General features: G+C 45.1%; 1 non-coding gene across 1 annotated transcript; it reads right to left on the minus strand.

Annotated features, from left to right (window-relative positions):
- Positions 1 to 11,560: 11,560 nt before the first annotated feature.
- trnas-gcu (transfer RNA serine (anticodon GCU)) lies at positions 11,561 to 11,642 on the minus strand. Its single transcript has one exon. It is a non-coding gene; the product is annotated as a tRNA-Ser (tRNA).
- Between the last annotated feature and the right edge of the window lie 6,170 nt (positions 11,643 to 17,812).

Here is a 17,812-nt window from a genome sequence, read left to right on the forward strand (position 1 = left end):
GAGTTGAAATGTACAAAGAACAACACACAAAGGGCAGACAAGATTGGGTAAATGATCCGTAGTGATCAGAATACCAAGGTAAAGAGGAAAACCGATATTCAGTATCTACATTGAACCTGGCTCCACGAGGCATGTAGTTAACTCTCACAAACCACTATTCCCCTTACGTTTTCCTGACGCCCTCTCCGTTCTTGTTTTAAACTGATTGAACGTCAGGCAATTGCAGATGACATTGCTGATGTGGAACTGTAGCATATAGAGCATAGAACATTACAGTGCAGTACAGGCCCTTCGGCCCTCGATGTTGCGCCGCCCTGTCATACTAACCTGAAGCCCATCCCATCTACACTCTTCCATGTACGTCCATATGCCTCTCCAATGACGACTTAAATGCACTTAATCTTGGCGAATCGACCACCGTTACAGGCAAAGCATTCCATGCCCTAACTACTCTCTGAGTAAAGAAACTACCTCTGACATCTGTCTTATACCTATCTCCCCTCACTTTAAAGTTGTGACCCTCGTGTTTGCCGTCCCCATACTTGGAAAAAGACTCTCCCTGTCCATCCTATCTAACCCTCTGATTATCTTGTATGTCCCCTTTAAGTCACCTCTCAGTGTTCTCTCTAACGAGAACAGCCTCAAGGCCCTCAGTCTTTCCTCGTAATACATTCCTTCCATACCAGGCAACATGCTAGAAAATCCCCTCTGCACCCTTTCCAAAGCGTCAACATCCCTCTTTTAATGCGGTGACCAGAACTGTTCACAATACCTCAAATGTGGCCGTACCAGATCTTTGTACAGCTGCAGCCGAACCTTCTGATTCCAGACCACAATCCCTCTATTAATTAAGGCCAAAACACTGTTGTCCTTCTTAACAATGTCAATCTGGGTGGCAACTTTCAGGGACCTGTGTACATGGACACCGAGGTCTCCCTGCTCACCTGCACTGCAAAGAATCTTACCATTAGCCCAGTAATTTGCATTCCGATTGCTCCATCCAAAGTGTATCACCTCACACTTGTCGACATTAAACTCTATTTGCCACCTCTCAGCCCAGCTCTGCATCCTATCTCAGTCTCTCTGCAACCTCCTACATCCTTCACCACTATCCACAACTCCACCGACCGTAGTGTTGTCCGCAAATTTACTAACCCACCCTTCTAAGCTCTCATCCAGGTCATTTATAAAAATTACGAACAGCAGTGGACCCAACACCGACCCTTGCGGAATGCGACTAGTAACTGGACACCAGGATGAACATGTTGCATCAACTACAACACTCTGTTTTCTTTCAGCGAGCCAATTACTGATCCAAACTGCTATGTCTCCCACAATCCCATTCCTCCGCATTTTGTATAATAGCCTACTGTGGGGAACCTTATCAAACACCTTGCTGAAATCCATAAATACCACATCAACCTGTTTCCTCTCATCCACCTGTTTGGTCACTTGGTCAAAAAACTCATAAGATTCGTTAGGCACGACCTACCCTTTACAAAACCGTGCTGACTGTCCCTGATCAGATTACTCTTTTCTAGATGATTATAAATCCTATCTCTTATAACCTTTTCCAACGCTTTACCAGCAACTGAAGTGAGACTTGCTGGTGTGCAATTACCAGGGTTGTCTCTACTACCCTTCTTGAACAAGGGAACCACATTTGCAATCATCCAGTATTCAGGCACTATTCCTGTCGACAATGATGATTTCTAGATCAATGGCACAGGCTCGGCGATCTCTTCCTTTGCTTCCCAGAGGATCCGAGGATGGATCCCATCTGGCCCAGAGGACTTGTCTATTTTCAGACTCTGTAGTATTTCCAATACCTCTTCCTTGTGAATCTCAATCTCTTCGAGTCTAGATACAAGTGTCTCTGTATCTTCCTCGCCAACATTTTTCTTTTCTGTAGCGAATACTGTCGAAAAATATTTATTTAGTGTTTCCCCTATCTCCTCTGACTCCACACACAACTTCCCACTATTATTCTTGATTGGCCCTAATTTAACTCTCATCATTCTTTTATTCCTGACATACCTATGGAAAGTCTTAGGGTTAACCCTGATCCTATCCGCCAACAACTTCTAATGTCTCCTACTGGCTCTCATGTCTCCTCCTGGCAATTCTGAACTCTCTTATTAGTTCATGCAGGGATTCTGTCTGCTGCACATCATTCTGCTTCGAAATATCAAGCAGTATGACATATTGATTACTGTAACGTTAACCTATAACAAGCCATGACAGTGAAATCACTGAATCCTCATCACTATACGACCAGGGAAGATTTCTGTTAACACCATCATGGACATCATGAGATTAGCCATTCTATCCTCCCATCCTACTGTGCGTGATCCCCTCGGCCCTATTCCGGTCTTGTTGGTTCGATTACAATACTGAGGCTATCCAATCATCTTTGCATTTCAGTTTCTAAAGGATGATACCTTCTCTCAGAGCTGGCAATGTGATTGCTCAGTGTTGATAACACTGTCTTTGTAAACTAGAAAAGTGCTTGAAATAGGCGATTCCTGTTTTTCATTCCAAGAACTTGAGGCAAACCGTTCGGCAGGACCGGAAATAGCGGGCGTGAGCAGTGATGAAGTTTGGCAGCAAGAACGAGGTGAGGCAGTACAAACTACAGAACAATGAGGAAAAAATGAGCAAGGAACACTGGGACGGGAGGGGCTGAATGCTTCCTTTCTTTGCTGTAACCAGACATTGATGTTGAACTCTGAAATGGGACAACATCAGACCAGTCGGTGAAATCTGACTTTCTGCTTGTTTTCTCCCGAGGCCTGTGTCACACTTGGGTCTGCGTGCTTCAGTCTATGGGTAAAAATGGGGTTCAGTTCCCATCTCAAACTTTAATCCCATTTATTGTGTGTTACGAGTTTAAAACGTTCCAGATAAATTAGCATTCAGGTGAAACGTCAGAGTTCAGAAGGTTACAGACCAAGTAATGAGATGAAGGGACCCATTTCTGTGCTGTAAACACTCGATCATTTTTGAGGGGAAACATATCTGCAGTGACATAGTACCAAAAACTGTGTTATGAAGAAACGGTGCATTTGCTTCTGCCCTCATCCCTGGTGGTCTCGTGGTTAGTATTCAGCGCTTTAACTGAGTGACATGGGTTTCATTACTGTTCAGAAAATCAGGACTTCTTGTTCCTGATGCAGAGAGCGCAGCTCTACCAGGAATCTGTTTCATGCCTTAGATCAGTCAATACCCCAGCTCATCAAAGAAGGGAAAAGTGCCTTCCCTGTCTCTGCACAGTCAGACAGTTAATCCTTCATTCTCCTCTGATTCCACTTCCCAAAGAGTTTCAATATATTGTCAAAATATTTCTTTTCTGTCTTTTCATACATAGGAGCTGCAGCTATTGAGTGCGTTGGTTTCTGAAAACGAAACGTACCCATGTGCAATGTATTGGGCTATTCCAGGATTGCCTTCTCTGACAACGGTGGGACATGACTGATGTTGTCCATGATATGGAAGTGCCAGTGTTTGAGTTGAGTAGACAAAGTTAAAAATTCACAATATCAGGACAGAGTCCAGCAGGTTTATTTGGAAGCACTAGCTTTCGGAGAGCCGCTCCTTCATCAGGTGGGTGTTTTTCTGCAGAAACTTGGTGTGTACGTCAATATGCGTGATCTTTTGGCAGATCATCTGGACTTTAACCGTCCGTTCGTGGTGTCGACGGTACCCATGACGTGGAGGTGTTGCCGTTGGACTGGGGTGGATAAATTTAATAATCACACAAAGCCATTTTAGATTCCAACAGTTGACAAACACCTGATGAAGAAGCAGTGCATGGAACACTGGTGCTTCCAAATACGTCTGTTCAATACAATCTGGTGCTGTGTGATTTTTACTCTGATAGCTATTGGCAATGTTTAACTGGTCGAAGACAGTGAAAGAATTTTCGATCGTGGAGATGAATATTTCAAATAGTACCCACCTCAGCATAACAAAAATGATTAAGTTGGATGTGTGATGAATCTCCATAATGCGCTTGCGCAAAGCAAAAGTCGAACCTTCAACCACCTGATCCGTAGCCAGCGATACAAATGGTTGTACAACTGGTCAGACGCACAGCTGAGATTTTACACGTTGCAGAGCTGTGTTGTTAACAAGGACATGAGCAATAGCAGTAACAGTCACAAGGTGAACAAAGAACAAAGATAATCACTATCATTGATTCACTTCAAATTGTCCTAAAATAAACGACCATTCACAATCTGATCAGCCAATCAATGAGGTCACTGCTGATCTTGGAAATTGCAACTGACTTTGCTGCGTTTTCACCATAATTTGAGGTAAACTCCAGCCTAATCATAACATCGCATATTCCCATTAATTTTCAGCTTTAGATTACGTTAATGACCTGTCCGTATTTGCAGGAAATGAGTGAAAACGTCCTTCCGGTGATGTAATCCAGTGCAGAGTCGGCCAGAAAAGAAAAGACAAAGACATGAAGCATCACTCCCATTTCTCTCTGTACCAATGCGTTTTCCTGAGTTGAATATTTGCAGGACTTGTCTCTACTATCTAAATAATTAATTATTTTCCCGGGAAAGATTATTCCTAAATCAATTAACATCTGAGCTGTTGAAACATATTTTACTTTAGATTAAAATAGTTGAACATCCTTTCCCCCAGCCTAATGTCCCAATCCTCCCTCCTCTTCCATGTAAATTCCAGCTGCTCCAGGTGATGTTGGAGCTCCCAACATGACGTTCCAATGCTCCTTGCTGCTCCATGTCAAAAGAAGCGGCTCTACTTGAAGTTGGAGCTCCCAGTCTGATGTCCCAATGCTCCCTGCTCCATGTCAGTAGAAGTGGTGCCAGTTCAGGTTGGACTTACCACTCTGATGTCCCAATGCTCCCAGCTGCTACATGTCATTAAACACTGGTCCTTGTGAGGTTGGAGCTCCCAGTCTGATGTTCCAATGTTTCCTCCTCCATGTCAATAGAAGTGGTCCAGTTGAGGTTGGATCTATCACTCTGACGTCCCAATGCTCCCTGCTGCTACATGTCATTAAAAGCTGCTCCAGGTGAGAGTGGAGCTCCCAGATGGATCTCGCAAAGCTCCCTGCTCCATGCCAACTGAAGCTGCTCCAAATGAGGTTAGATCTTGCATTCGGATGTGCCAATGCTCCCTGCTGCTCCATGTCAATGGAAGTTGCTCCTGGTGTGGTTGGAACTCCAGACTGATGCCACAATGCTCCCTGGTCCACGTCAAAAGACGCTGCTCCAGATGAAGTGGGAGCTCCCATCCCTGGCAGCTCACATACGTCCATACCATCATAGAAATACTGCCCACTGAACATTTCCACCACTGGAGCCATTGGTGGAATATCCGCATCATGAGAACCGAATATTATTTTTAGTCACCACAGAATCATTGTTTCCAAAAGTCATTCTTTCTTAAACCTTACTTAGCATGTGCATACTGCAGTCAATCCGAAGGAAGATAATGGTGCTAATTGATCTATTCTTAATAAAAATTACATTCTATTTTTTCATGTTGAGTAACTGCGACTTAGCAAGGACAATGTTTATATTGAAATTACACTTTTATTGCCGTTGAGAGAATGTGGTATGCATTATTTAAAATTAACTTGTTCACTACGTAAAATGATCAAATAGACCTTAATTTCAAAACAAAATTGGTAACGTTGTCATCCATTTTGAAATGTGGTGTCTTCTTCTTTCAAACAGACGGGTATAATAACGAAAAGTCTATTAATGATATGCGTATAAAGACACTTTAAATCACAATGTTTGTGAAGGTTTGTAGCTCAGGTTGAGGTTTAGAGTGTAGGTTTGCTCGCTGAGCTGTAGGTTTGATATCCAGACGTTTCATTACCTGGCTAGGTCACATCATCAGTGGCGACCTCCAAGTGAAGCGAAGCTGTTGTCTATTGCTTTCTATTTCTATCTTTCTCCTCGATGGGGTTCCTGGTGGTGATGTCATTTTCGGTTTGTTTTCTGCGGGGTTGATAGATGGCATTTAGATCTATGTGTTTGTTTATGGCATTGTGGTTGGAGTGCCAGGCCTCTGGGAATTCTCTGGCATGTCTTTGCTTAGACTGTTCCAGGATCAATGTGTTGCCCAAGTCGAACCAGACTACCAAAAATCCATAAACCAGGAGCCCCCCTCAGACACATAGTCTCATTCCCCGGAACACCAACTTACAGACTGGACAAAGAACTACACGCAAGACTGTCATACCTCATAGAAGAGTCACAGCACTCCATCCACTCCACCCAGGAATTCCTAAAAATCATCAAAAAAACAAAGTAGAGGAAGGGGAAGCAATGATCTCATTCGACATAACAGCACTGTTCACCTTCATCAACATCGACCTGGCAAAGGAAACACTTACCACACGTTTAGAAGCGACCATCACACACACTAACCACCATCAATCACATTACCAACGAAAACATCATGAAGCTAGTGGATCTGTGCCGTACTACCCACTTCACTTTCAACAACATAATCTACAAACAAACCAACGGCCCACCAATGGGATCTCCGCTATCAGGATTCATAGCAGAAGCGGTAATGCAAAGACGAGGACAAACAGCCCTACCAACAATCAAACCAAAATCTAGGTCCGCTACGGAGATGACACCTTTGTCATCACAAAACGAAACAAGATAGTAAAGACATTTAACATCATCAACAACACCCTCACAGGCATAAAATTCACCAAGGAGGAAGAAACCGACAACAAACTCGCATTCCTGAATGTCACAGGAGAAAGAAAGGACAACGGTGAACTACAAACCTACGCATACAGAAAACCGACAAACACTGACCAAATACTTAACTACACCAGCAACCAACCCAACACATACAAACGAAGCTGCGTCAGAACTGTATTCCAACGAGCCACCACGCACTGCAGCACAGACGAACTTTGGAAAACAGAAGAGAACCACCTATACAACGTATTCAAGAAGAACAGATACTCAAAAAGTACAGTCTGCAGATTCCTCAAGAACAAACCACGTGTCAGTGAGGCAAAGAATAGGGAGAGAGTGCAGTTGAACACGTGGCTGCAAGGATGGTGTAGGAGGGAGGGCTTCAGATATTTGGACAATTGGACTGCATTCTGGGGATGATGGGACCTGTACAAACAGGACGGGTTGCACCTGAACCAGAAGGGCACCAATATCCTGGGGGGTAGGTTTTCTAGCACTCTTCGGGGGGGTTTAAACTAATTTGGCAGGGGGGTGGGATCCGGACTTGTAGTCCAGCAAGTAAGCTAGCTGTGTGTCAGGATGCCCAAGACTGGAGGGAGGCTGTGGAGAAGGTAGCACTGACAGGGACTATAAGCGGACACAGAGATGGGCCCAAGTGCGTATACTTCAACGCAAGGAGTATCAGAAATAAGGTGGGTGAAGTTAAGGCGTGGATCGGTACCTGGGACGACGATGTTGTGGCCATCACGGAAACCTGGATAGATGAGGGACAGGAATGGCTGTTGGAGGTTCCTGGTTACAGATGTTTCAGTAAGATTAGGGAGGGTGGTAAAAAGGAGGGGGGGTGGCATTGCTAATTAGAAATGGTATAACGGCTGCAGAGAGGAAGTTTGAGGGGGATCTGCCTCTGGAGGTAGTATGGGCTGAAGTCAGAAATAGGAAAGGTGCAGTCACCTTGTTGGGTGTTTATTATAGGCCCCCCAATAGCAGCAGAGATGTGGAGAAACAGAACGGGAAACAGATTTTGGAAAGGTGCAGAAGCCACAGGGTCGTAGTCATGGGCGACTTCAACTTCCCAAATATTGATTGGAAGCTCTTTAGATCATGTAGATTGGATGGGGCGGTGTTTGTGCAGTGTGTCCAGGAAGCTTTTCTAACGCAGTATGTAGATTGTCCAACCAGAGGGGAGGCCATCTTGGATTTGGTACTCGGAAATGAACCGGGACAAGTGGTGGGCTTGTTAGTGGGTGAACATTTTGGTGATGGTGTCCACAATTCTGTGACTTTCACCTTGGTTATGTAGAGAGATAGGTGCGCACAACAAGGTAGATTTTATAACTGGGGGAAGGGGAAATTACGATGCTGTAAGACAGGATTTGAGGAGCATACGTTGGGAGCATAGGCTGTCAGGGAAGGATGTGGTGGAAATGTGGAACTTTTTCAAAGAGCAGATGCGACGTGTCCATGATGTGTATGTACCTATCAGGCAGGAAAGAAATGGTCGTGTAAGAAAGCCTTGGTTGACGAAGGAGGTTGAATGTCTAGTAAAGAGGAAGAAGGAGGCTTTCATAATGTTGAGGAAACAGGGTTCAGACAGAGCAGTGGAGGGATACAGGATAGCCAGAAGGGACCTGAAGAAAGGGATTATGAGAGCTAAGAGAGGGCATGAAAAATCCTTGGCGGATAGGATCAAGGATAACCCCAAGGCATTTTATGCGTATGTGAGAAACCTGAGAATGACGAGAACGAGGGTAGGTCCGATCAAGGACAGTAGTGGGAGATTGTGTATTGAGTCAGAAGAGATAGGAGAGGTCTTGAACAAGTACTCCTCTTCAGTATTTACGAACGAGAGGGACCGTATTGTTGAAGAGGAGAGTGTGAAACGGACTGTTAAGCTAGAAGAGATACCTCTTGGGAAGGAAGATGTGTTGGACGTTTTGAACAACTTGAGGATAGACAAGTCCCCCGGGCCTGACGGGATATATCCTAGGATTATGTGAGAAGCAAGAGAGGAAATTGCAGTACCGTTGGCAATGATCTTCTCGTCTTCACTGGGAACGGGGGTGGTACCAGGGGACTGGAGAGTAGCGAATGTTGTGCCCCTGTTCAAAAAAGGGAATAGGGATAACCCCGGGAATTACAGGCCAGTTAGTCTTACTTCTGTGGTAGGCAAAGTAATGGAAAGGGTACTGAGGGATAGCATTTACGAGTATCTGGAAAGACACTGCTTGATTAGGGACAGCCAGCACGGATTTGTGAAGGGTAGGTCTTGCCTTACAAGTCTTATTGAATTCTTCGAGGAGGTGACCAAGCATGTGGATGAGGGTAGAGCAGTGGATGTAGTGTACATGGATTTTTGTAAGGCATTTGATAAGGTTCCCCATGTTAGGCTTATGCGGAAAGTCAGGAGGCACAGGATAGAGGGAAATTTGGCCAATTGGATAGAAAACTGGCTAACCGGTCGAAGGCAGAGAGTGGTGGTAGATGGTAAATATTCAGCCTGGAGCCCAGTTACAATGGAGTTCCGAAGGGATCAGTTCTGTGTCCTCTGCTGTTTGTAAATTTTTATTAATGACTTAGATGAGGGAGTCGAAGGGTAGGTCAGTAAATTTGCAGATGATACGAAGATAGGTGGAGTTGTGGACAGTGAGGAGGGCTGTTGTCGGCTGCAGAGGGACTTAAATATGATGCAGAGCTGGGCTGAGGAGTGGCAGATGGCGTTCAACCCTGCCAAGTGTGAGGTTGTCCATTTTGGAAGAACAAATAAGAATGCGGAATACAGGGTTAATGGTAGGGTTCTTAGTCAGGTGGAGGAACAGAGGGATCTTGGGGTTTATGTACATAGATCTTTGAAGGTTGCCACTCAGGTAGATAGAGTTTGTCAGAAGGCCTATGGAGTATTATCGTTCATTAGCAGAGGGATTGAATTCAAGTGTCGTGAAGTGATGTTGCAGCTGTACATGACTTTTGTTAGGCCACAGTTGGAGTACTGTATGAAGTTCTGGTCGCCTCACTTTAGGAAAGATGTGGAAGCTTTGGAGACGGTGAAGAGAAGATTTACCAGGATGTTGCCTGGAATGGAGAGTAGGTCGTACGAGGATAGGTTGAGAGTTCTCGGCCTTTTCTCGTTGGAAGGGCGAAGGATGAGGGCTGACTTGATAGAGGTTTATAAGATGATCAGAGGAATAGATATAGAGTAGACAGTCAGAAACTTTTTCCCCGGGTACAACAGAGTGTTACAAGGGGACATAAATTTAAGGTGAAGGGTGGAAGGGAGTGGGGAGATGTCAGGGGTGGGTTCTTTACCCAGAGAGTGGTGGGGGCATGGAATGCGCTGCCCGTGGGAGTGGTAGAGTCAGAATCATTGGCGACCTTGAAGCGGCATTTGGATAGGTACATGGATGGGTGCTTAATCTAGGTTAGAAGTTCGGCACAACATCGTGGGCCGAAGGGCCTGTTCTGTGCTGTATTGTTCTATGTTCTATGTTCTATGTTCTAAGCAGACCAAACACAGCCAGAAACCATAACCACCTTACCATACATCAAAAACGTTTCAGACATGACAGCCATACTACTAAGACCCCTCGGAATCCTAGTAGTCCACAAACCCACGTACACTCCCAAACAAAAACTACCAAACTTAAAAGAACCAGAACAACCCATAGACAAAACCAACGTCATCTACAAAATTCCATGCAAGGACTGCCACAAACACTACGTAAGACAACAGGAAGAAAGTTAGCCATGAAGATATACGGACACCAGCTAGCCACAAAAAGACACGATCTTCTCTCCCTCGTAGCCCTACACACGGATTAAAAATACCACCATTTCGACTGCGAAAACACATCTATCCTGGGACAGGCTAAGCAAAGACACGCCAGAGAATTCATAGAGGCCTGGCACTCCAACCACAATGCCATAAACAAACACACAGATCGAGATATCACCTATCAACCACTCAGAAAACGAAAAGGAAATGACATCACCACAAACCACAGGAACCCCATCGAGGAGAAAGATATAAATAGAAAGCAGGAGACAACAGCTTCGCTTCACTTGGAGGTCGCCACTGATGATGATGTTACCTAGCCAGGTAATGAAACGTCTGGATATCAAACCTACAGCTCAGCAAGCAAACCCACACCCTACATTTTAAATTATTTTTCATGTTTATGTTGCATGAATCTGCCGTTATTGGTCCACAGTTTAGTTTAACTCCCTATAGGGAACATGCTGATTTCTCCAGTTGTTCATAGATCAATGTGATGCATCCAGTGTGTGCATAACGTGAGGGAGCTTGCTTCCCACATCTTGCATTTATCTGTGCCTTATGTCTAGCGAAAGCAAGGGGCGAGGGCGAGACCAATGTGTAAGTCTCTGCGTGCCCATGCACGGCACCCACATTGGCAATTCTTCACTGTGCATTTACAGTCAGTTCTCAGTGTCCCTACACCCACGCCCTGCCCCTTTGAAATATCTTCATTATTTTGTGCTGTCTCGCTGTGCTCTTCTCACCAGGATGAATTACTTCGACTCAACCTCCTCCGGATTTCATCTGACAAAACATTCATTAAGAATCCCTTTGCATAAACATGCATTTCGCAGCTCTCGTTATTTGATTTTCCTGGATGTCTTTCATACAAAAAAACGTTCACAGCAACTTGACTTGAAAAAGAAAACCGCGCTCCTTTTCATTATCCCAATGCAACCTACATTTCAGTCAACAAGCTTAAACTATTCTTTGAAATTTTGTAATAGGGTCGATGCATAAGAACTGACCATTGGAGCTCCAACTTCAACACAATGGCTGTGATCTTCTGAAAACAACACCACGGAAATGCCGTTGATGACAGCGGGATTCGAACCCACGCATGTAGAACACAATGGATTAGCAGTTCATCGCCTTAACCTCTCGGCCACCTCGTCACAGATGCAAGAGAAACTATTACCTTATGAATAATGGAATTGCGTAAATTATGCAGAGCAGCAGATATTTCTCCCTGGTGTTGGTGAAATGATAAATAACACAGTACGGTTCCAAGACTATGGTCTGACCCCTGGGTTGTGGGGAAAGTGCACTCCCACTGTCACACGATGCACACAGTGATCTGAACAAAAATGAGGAAATGACTATGTTCCAAGGTCTTTTGAATTCTGTGAAGATTTGAAGTCAACGGAATGAAGAACCCGAGACAGCAGGAAGTGTTCTTTCAATAAAGAGTTGGAGAAAGCTCTTAAGGATAGTGGAATAAAGGGTTATCGGGATAAGGCAGGAACAGGATACAAATGGAGGATCTTCAGCCAGGATTATAATGAATGGTGGTGCTGACTCGAAGGGCAGAATGGCCTACTCCTGCACCTGCTGTCTATTGTCTATTAAATTGCCTGTGAGGAATTGTTTTCCAGACTGGAGGAGAGTGCATAGTGCTCAATGTCATTATTCGGAACACGTAACTTCCGCTCAGATGTTTTTGACACGCACTTGTGTACAGAACAGACAATTTCAAAATCCAAAATAAGGCTAAACTGACAATTGAACTCAACAATGCAAAAACCTTGATCTGTATCATTTTCCTGGGCCGTGCGACACCAAATCACTGTATGATCACAGCAACACATTGAGCGAGTGTAAGAAGGAAAATGAGTGCAGTGCCAGTGCGCATGCTGAGAGCAGCAGGTGACACACGCGGAAGTGCATTTCCCACAACAGGAACACTTCCCAAACGGCGGACTGCGGTGGAAGGATTCAGAGGGAGTTTACACTATGAAATTTGATGCCAGAGACACAATGGAGTCTGTTCAAGATGAAGATTTTAAGATTTCTACAGATGCAAAACAAAATAAAAAGCTCATCGTTTATTGAAGGCAAAAGATGAAATCGTACAATTCATCAATCTACCCATCTTTACAATGAGTACCTCACCACTTTCCTCACTCGGGGACAGAACCACTGGTGATGATGATCATATAATCCCCGTTACTAGCCATGGAATCAGAGAAACTCCGTTTCCCAAACGTTCAGGTAAAACCAGGAATGTGGAGGTAAGCATTAATGTGTTGCTCCTGTGCTGAAGGTGACCAGTGCACGTTATCTCTGTTTAAGTATAGTGGGGTGTGCTGTGCCGAAGTTTTAATTTTGAGCCTCACATGGAGCAACTTCAATTTGTCGTCGTGTTGAGGGATACGGACAGAAGGTGGTATTGAGCAAAGTCAAGTTTATGGGAAAATACCGTGTTTGTGGATTGAGAAACAACCTTTTCTGGATAATGACTCCTTGATCAACAAACATACTGCAAGTATCTAAAACGTGAAGAGACATATGTGGAGAGAGATCCGAAGGTGATTTTTCAGCAGATGGATAACGTTTCCCATGTGTACTGCGTTAAATTCCGGGAAAAAAGATGTTGAACTGGTTTCATGTTACACAGTTTGTTGCAATGTCACAAAGGTTGTTGCAATAATCAAAAAAGAAATCACGTTGGAACGTTTGAATGTTGCATTGAACTGAATTTTGGCCTGAGCATATTTTACCTGAAATGGCGTGCTGCAGAGAAGTACAGAGGGTTAACAATGCAAAAGGACAGAGTCTTCTTGGTGGATATATTGGGTGGAGTTAAGAATGTACGAAATATCCATAACATCATGTGAATGTGGTCAAATCTTTAAAGTAGGTGTTCCATCTCCAAGTGACGATTCAATTCCGACTCATTAGGATATAACTTCTGTCTGCAGTTATTTTACGACATCAGCTCCATTTCCAGAGTTTCACCTTGAATAATACGCCTCACCTTACCAATCCATGAACTTGTTATACTGAGTACTATTCAGTTGTTCGTGTTCATGAAATGTCTTTGTGTCTGAAGTCAACAAATTCGAAATTGTTACGCAACCACACTGACTTTCACTCAATGGTAAATTCTCTCCTTGTACGTTTGTTCGTGTATCTTTTAACTCACTCTGAAGTCAGCTTCGACGTTTTATTTCTGGAAAGTCGTTCACGATTTAAATAACTCTATCGAGTGTAAGAAAATCTCATCCAAACTTTTCTTAACCATTCACTAATGGTATTCAAGCTCTAACGAAAGTTATTTATTCACGAGAAAGAGGGACTTTCCCGATTTATTCATTCAAAACTCGCGTTATGTGAAAATCTCATTTGCTTACATCATACTTGCGTGTTTGTGCTCCAGCATTTCCAAATCTCGTGAATAAACTCCTTCATAGAACATAGAACATAGAACATAGAACAATACAGCACAGAACAGGCCCTTCGGCCCACGATGTTGTGCCGAACTTCTATCCTAGATTAAGCACCCATCCATGTACCTATCCAAATGCCGCTTAAAGGTCGCCAATGAATCTGACTCTACCACTCCCACGGGCAGCGCATTCCATGCCCCCACCACTCTCTGGGTGAAGAACCCACCCCTGACATCTCCCCTATACCTTCCACCCTTCACCTTAAATTTATGTCCCCTTGTAACACTCTGTTGTACCCGGGGAAAAAGTTTCTGACTGTCTACTCTGATCATCTTATAAACCTCTATCAAGTCACCCCTCATCCTTCGCCGTTCCAACGAGAAAAGGCCGAGAACTCTCAACCTATCCTCGTATGACCTACTCTCCATTCCAGGCAACATCCTGGTAAATCTTCTCTGCACCCTCTCCAAAGCTTCCACATCTTTCCTAAAGTGAGGCGACCAGAACTGCACACAGTACTCCAAATGTGGCCTAACCAAAGTCCTGTACAGCTGCAACATCACCTCACGACTCTTGAATTCAATCCCTCTGCTAATGAACGATAATACTCCATAGGCCTTCTTACAAACTCTATCCACCTGAGTGGCAACCTTCAAAGATCTATGTACATAGACCCCAAGATCCCTCTGTTCCTCCACCTGACCAAGAACCCTACCATTAACCCTGTATTCCGCATTCTTATTTGTTCTTCCAAAATGGACAACTTCACACTTGGCAGGGTTGAACTCCATCTGCCACTCCTCAGCCCAGCTCTGCATCATATCTAAGTCCCTCTGCAGCCGACAACAGCCCTCCTCACTGTCCACAACTCCACCTATCTTTGTATCATCTGCAAATTTACTGACCCACCCTTCGACTCCCTCCTCTAAGTCATTAATAAAAATTACAAACAGCAGAGGACCCAGAACTGATCCCTGCGGAACTCCACTTGTAACTGGACTCCATGCTGAATATTTACCATCTACCACCACTCTCTGACTTCGACCGGTTAGCCAGTTTTCTATCCAATTGGCCAAATTTCCCTCTATCCCATGCCTCCTGACTTTCCGCATAAGCCTACCATGGGGAACCTTATCAAATGCCTTACTAAAATCCATGTACACTACATCCACTGCTCTACCCTCATCCACATGCTTGGTCACCTCCTCGAAGAATTCAATAAGACTTGTAAGGCAAGACCTACCCTTCACAAATCCGTGCTGGCTGTCCCTAATCAAGCAGTGCCGTTCCAGATACTCGTAAATCCTATCCCTCAGTACCCTTTCCATTACTTTGCCTACCACAGAAGTAAGACTAACTGGCCTGTAATTCCCGGGGTTATCCCTATTCCCTTTTTTGAACAGGGGCACAACATTCGCTACTCTCCCTTCCCCTGGTACCACCCCCGTTGCCAGTGAAGACGAGAAGATCATTGCCAACGGTACTGCAATTTCCTCTCTTGCTTCCCACATAACCCTAGGATATATCCCGTCAGGCCCGGGGGACTTGTCTATCCTCAAGTTGTTCAAAATGTCCAACACATCTTCCTTCCTAACAGATATCTCTTCTAGCTTATCAGTCCGTTTCACACTCTCCTCTTCAACAATACAGTCCCTCTCGTTCGTAAATACTGAAGAGAAGTACTTGTTCAAGACCTCTCCTATCTCTTCCGACTCAATACACAGTCTCCCACCACTGTCCTTGATCGGACCTACCCTCGTTCTCGTCATTCTCAGGTTTCTCACATACGCATAGAATGCCTTGGGGTTATCCTTGATCCTATCCGCCAGGGATTTTTCATGCCCTCTCTTAGCTCTCCTAATCCCTTTCTTCAGGTCCCTTCTGGCTATCCTGTATCCCTCCACTGCTCTGTCTGAACCTTGTTTCCTCAACCTTATGTAAGCCTCCTTCTTCCTCTTTACTAGACATTCAACCTCCCTCGTCAACCAAGGCTCCCTCACACGACCATTTCTTTCCTGCCTGATCGGTACATACATATCAAGGACACGTCGTATCTGCTCCTTGAAAAAGTCCCACATTTCCACCACATCCTTCCCTGACAGCCTATGCTCCCAACGTATGCTCCTCAAATCCTGTCTTACAGCATCGTAATTTCCCTTCCCCCAATTGTAAAAACTTCCTTGTTGTGTGCACCTATCCCTCTCCATAACCAAGGTGAAAGTGACAGAATTGTGGTCGCCATCACCAAAATGTTCACCCACTAACAAGCCCACCACTTGTCCCGGTTCGTTACCGAGTACCAAATCCAATATGGCCTCCCCTCTGGTTGGACAATCTACATACTGCGTTAGAAAAGCTTCCTGGACACACTGCACAAACACCGCCCCATCCAATCTACTTGATCTAAAGAGCTTCCAATCAATATTTGGGAAGTTGAAGTCGCCCATGACTACGACCCTGTGGCTTCTGCACCTTTCCAAAATCTGTTTCCCAATCTGTTTCTCCACATCTTTGCTGCTATTGGGGGGCCTATAATAAACACCCAACAAGGTGACTGCACCTTTCCTATTTCTGACTTCAGCCCATACTACCTCCAGAGGCAGATCCCCCTCAAACTTCCTCTCTGCAGCCGTTATACCATTTCTAATTAGCAATGCCACCCCCCCTCCTTTTTTACCACCCTCCCTAATCTTACTGAAACATCTGTAACCAGGAAACTCCAACAGCCATTCCTGTCCCTCATCTATCCATGTTTCCGTGATGGCTACAACATCGTAGTCCCAGGTACCGATCCATGCCTTAAGTTCACCCACCTTATTTCTGATACTCCTTGCATTGAAGTATACGCACTTGAGCCCATCTCTGTGTCCGTAAGTAGTCCCTGTCAGTGCTACCTTCTCCACAGCCTCCCTACAGTCTTGGACATCCTGACACACAGCTAGCTTACTTGCTGGACTACAAGTCCGGATCCCATCCCCCTGCCAAATTAGTTTAAACCCCCCCGAAGAGTGCTAGCAAACCTACCCCCCAGGATATTGGTGCCCTTCTGGTTCAGGTGCAACCCGTCCTGTTTATACAGGTCCCACCTTCCCCAGAATGCAGTCCAATTGTCCAAATATCTGAAGCCCTCCCTCCTACACCATCCTTGCAGCCACGTGTTCAACTGCACTCTCTCCCTATTCTTTGCCTCTCTGTCACGTGGCACCGGCAACAACCCAGAGATGACGACTCTGTCTGTCCTAGCTTTTAGCTTCCAGCCTAACTCCTTGAGCTCTTGAATGACCTCCCCGCCCCTCTTCCTACCTATGTCGTTGGTGCCAATGTGTACCACGACTTCTGGCTGCACACCCTCCCCCTTAAGGATTCTGAAGACACGGTCCGAGACGTCTCGGACCCTAGCACCCGGGAGGCAACAAACCATCCGAGAGTCTCGCCCATGTCCACAGAACCGCCTGTCTGTCCCTCTAACTAGAGAGTCCCCTATAACTAGCGCTCTCTTCTTCTCCCCCTTTCCCTTCTGAATCTCAGAGCCACAGACCCCTTCACTGCAGCTTACACCTGCAAGGCTGTCCCCCCCAACAGTTTCCAAAGCTGCATACTTATTTTTTAGGGGAACGACTACAGGGGAACCCTGCACTGCCTGTTTCTTCCCCTTCCCACCTCTAACTGTTACCCAGCTACCTCTGTTCTCTGGCGTAACTATGTCCCTGTAGCTTCTATCGATCACCCTCTCAGCCTCTCTAATAATCCTCAGCTCATCCAGTTCCAGTTCCAGTTCCCTAACTCGTTCGGTGAGGATCAGGATCTGACTGCATTTCCTGCACACGAAGTCGGCAGGAGTATCGGTGGTCACCCCTACCTCAAACATCCTGCAGGAGGAACATTCCACCGCCTGT

This window comes from Chiloscyllium punctatum, chromosome 18, assembly GCF_047496795.1.
Source record: "Chiloscyllium punctatum isolate Juve2018m chromosome 18, sChiPun1.3, whole genome shotgun sequence".
NCBI classification, from domain to species: domain Eukaryota; kingdom Metazoa; phylum Chordata; class Chondrichthyes; order Orectolobiformes; family Hemiscylliidae; genus Chiloscyllium; species Chiloscyllium punctatum.